This window comes from Hyla sarda, chromosome 7, assembly GCF_029499605.1.
Source record: "Hyla sarda isolate aHylSar1 chromosome 7, aHylSar1.hap1, whole genome shotgun sequence".
Lineage (NCBI taxonomy): Eukaryota > Metazoa > Chordata > Amphibia > Anura > Hylidae > Hyla > Hyla sarda.
Genome location: NC_079195.1, coordinates 199,775,005 through 199,778,996, shown reverse-complemented (window position 1 = coordinate 199,778,996; position 3,992 = coordinate 199,775,005).

Genomic DNA, 3,992 nt, shown 5'->3' with positions numbered 1-3,992 from the left:
ATGTAAATATGGTAATATAGATGTAAATAGTTAATTACTTGTTCCACAGCGTTGCAGGACCTGCGGGTCACATGACTTGGTAAACTCTATGGTATTCTGCTTAAGGACCTTTGGAGGCCCTGTGACGTAAGCAATCCCATTACTCTCTGTAATGGTGAATGACAGAATGTTCGGACCAATTGGATTCGCCCCGCCCCCTGCCCATATAAGGGAGCGGCGGCCATCTTCTCGCTCTCTTGTTCCTGTGCAGCCGAGCTGTGAGCAGCTCTCTTGTTCCTGGGCTGTCAAACAAGAAGGACCTGTACATCAACTAACGCAGTGAGTTAGGCCCGAGCCTTGCGGCAACGGCTGAATCATTCCAAATATAGAGTGTATCAATTCCCAGACACTCTGCAGCATCACCGGACCTAATAATACCCCTAAATCCGTACGGATCTGCAAATATCTACCCTAAAGTCAGAGACCTTTTAAATAGCAAGGTCCGCAACAACTGTCAGTCACTAAGCGATATAAGGACTGTTTGTACGAGACTGTTACTGTGCCTTGGATGTATCGCAAGCACTTAAGTGAAGTTGTTCAAGTTCAATCTCCTTGTGGACCTTCAGTCATTTCATGCACCTATCGTTACTGGGGAGGGCGGCAATAGGCCGGAGCATTACCTCAGCATACTAGCCCTCAGCCTGGCATCACGAACTATAGGGTTAACATTAACCCCTCATATACCAATTCCATACCACCACTACCATACACCCCCCAAGGGCTACCACACTTGTACCCCTTTAAGACTTTTTATCCTGTTGCGGAAAATTTTGTTAATTTTTGCCACAAAAAAATAAAAACAGTGTAAAACCAATGAAAAATATCCACTTATAGTTTTTCTTTGTGTCAGATCCACTTCTGTTTTTTGCTAAAAAAAAAATAAACACGAAAATACTGCCCATAATATTATGTGTGAACCCAGCCTTAACAGGGTTTTCCACAGGACAGAGGATAACTACAGCAGCTGATTGCGGGGTTCCCATGATCTTGGGAACGAGAACCTCAGTCTCCTGTTAGAATGGAGAGGGGAGTCGCGCATACCTGCCACCGCTTCATTCATTCTCTATGGGATCTGCAGAAGCAGTGAAGTACAGCACTGTCCAGCAGCTGTCTGCCAGTATTGATTATAGATAAGGGTTTATTATTACATTATAATAGATCCGTGAAGTACCCTGTTTCCCCGAAAATAAGACATACCCATAAAATAAGCTGTAGCAGAATTTCTAAGCATTGGTGTAATATAAGCCATACCCCGAAAATAAGACATAGCGGTAGGCGTGGCTAAGTGTACCAGTGCGGAGCGGTAAAGATGACGGGCAGCCCTTCTCATATGCCCCATCGTGACAGCTGCTATCTCGGAGGTGACCGGATAGGTGCCGGCAGCTCCATCAACACGGTCGACTCCCCCTCTCAGGTCCCGGTCCTTCTGTTTGTGCTGTTTGCCGCGGCATAGCGGGAGACAGAAAGTGAAAGTGTGGTGTCCCGGTACAGGTCTTGGTCCTGTCCCTTTGTCTGGAGTCCCCTCAGCCACAGTCCCTCCATGCTAGTAGGGCTCTCCTGGAGGGCTAACCCCTAGTCACCTCTTAATGCTGTGTATTTATGTATATATTTAAATATTTAATTTAGGATATCTATGTATAGGACCTTAGAGGTCATGTGCCTTTAAATATGTTATGCTAAGGTTTAAGGACCTTTGGCTCATGTGACATACCCATAGTTCCTTAGGTCAGGACTGACAGTTTTGCAAACCAATGAGCTTTGTCTTGCCCGCTTAATATATAAGGGGCTGCTGCCACTAAATTCTCTCTCTTAGTTCCTGGTTGCAAAGCAAGCAACATCTCTCTTGTTCCTGGCACTTAAAGAAAGCACATCAATCCATATCTTCAGCTACAATTCATGCTAGGCCTGAAGCCTAATCTTCCGCAGCCACAAAACCGTGAGTTATCCAGCTCAAAACTACAAATCCTGTGTGACTACTGCAACTCCAAAATACCCTAAATTCAGTAGCACAGTGGCTAGCAAACCAAAGCTCATTGATATCAGAAGTCCCAGCAAACCTGTGAGGAACCTGTACCATGGTCCTCTTCTAAAAGTCTGTTGTGTAACCTCCAGTTGCATAAAATATGCAGGAAAGTTTATTACATTCAGAAGTACATTGCATTCAGAAGTCCCAGCAAACCTGTGAGGAACCTGAACTATGGTCCTCTCTATGAAGACTGTTGTGTTACCTGCAGTTGCATAAAATATGCAGTAAAGTTTATTCTGTTTATTTTCAACATCTGCTGTGGACATTCATTTATTCTTTCCTACCATTTATGGGACAGTTGGCAGTAGGACCATTAACCATTAGGAAACCGCACCCTGGCGTCACGACAACAAAGGGTTAATACCAGCACCCTACATTATTACCACTCGCAACACCCCATTGCATCCTTCCACCCCAGACCACCACAAGTCTTTTGGCGTCTTACGAACAGGATACGGGTGTGTGCCTTAAAGAACTTTGCTATCCTGACTAAAGCAATAGTACTCCCCCTCCTAGAGACTGTGATTTATGTACTGTGCGGAATTTTCGCAATACATATGCGCACAGAAGTGTACGGGACTTTGCTACTAATACTGTGTGTGATCAGTGCGCAAGAAAAGTAAGGGGGAGGCGAAGAATCCAGCATGGTTGCAGTCCCTACCAGAAGGGGTTAAAGTCCGCGTCGGGCCTTCCCGCACGCGATCCTGCAGCTCCGCCCAGTGAGGTCTCCGCAGTCACGCCTCCAGTGCCGGCCGGCCGGAACAAAAGTTATCTCCTGTGTTGCTGGAGGGAAGGCTTTCCCACCTATACCAAACCATAAGTTCTTCAGGCGCCTCGAAAATTCAAACGCTACGCCAGCTGCGCCCGCAGATTTATACAGCACCTCTGCTGCAGAAACTCTGCACAAGCTAAAAGAAGGATCCGGGCAGCAGAACTGGTCCACTACCCAGCAGCAGTGGACTGCACGAGTTGCCGCAGCATGCCGCAGTCCATCTTAAAGGGCCAGCGCACTCAAGTTCCAGATCAGCGCACTCAAGTTCCAGATCAACGCACTCAAACCTCTCTTAAAGGGCCAGCGCACACAAGCTTCATTTAAAGGGTCAACGCACTCAATCAAGATGTCAGCACCCACAGCACCCCCGCCACCACCTGACCAGCAGGATGGTGGTGCTTCTGTGACCCCGCCAGGGAGTCACCACAACAAGCAAGGAGAATGTTACCTGCTTAACCTCCAGCTCAACGTCTCAACCTGGGAGCTCCTGTAGCCGCACCTGTCTTCCTGGGGAATCCAGTCCTCCCAACCTACAATGGGGATCCCTTCACATTGCGTGACTTCAAGGAGGAAATACAGAGTCTCTTTGTCTTCTACTCTTCCCCCCCCCCCCCAATCAGCAGGTGCAGTTGCTTACGGGACAACTACAGGGGTCTGCATTGGAAGAGGTCCGCACCTGGCCAGCTGCCGACAAGGCTACAGTGGAGCAGATTTTTGAGGGACTCTATCAAGTATTCGAGTCTCACTCACCGTCTGAGGTACTTCTAAGGTTGTACGAAAGGCGTCAGAAGCCAGGTGAGACCCTTCGGGCATATGCTGAGGCACTACAAAATGCCTTGGAAATGGTGCAAAAGTTACATGGCATGACGCCCGAGCAGGGTAACAAGGTGCATATGGACAGATTCATAGATGGGGCATAAAATAAATGGGACAAGGCCCATTTTAGGATCCTGGCAGTACAGAATCCTGATATATCTTTTCCAGCCTTCAAGAGGTTAGCTATAAAAGTTATTGAGTCAGGGCCTGAGGCATAGGAAGGTAGTGCCCCTTCTGCAGAGCCATTAGGAGCCTCTGCCCAGTCAATACAACCCTCACAGCCTGGTGTTGCACCTGCCCCTACTAGTCCTGAGTCTACGGACCTGCAGAGTGTACGTC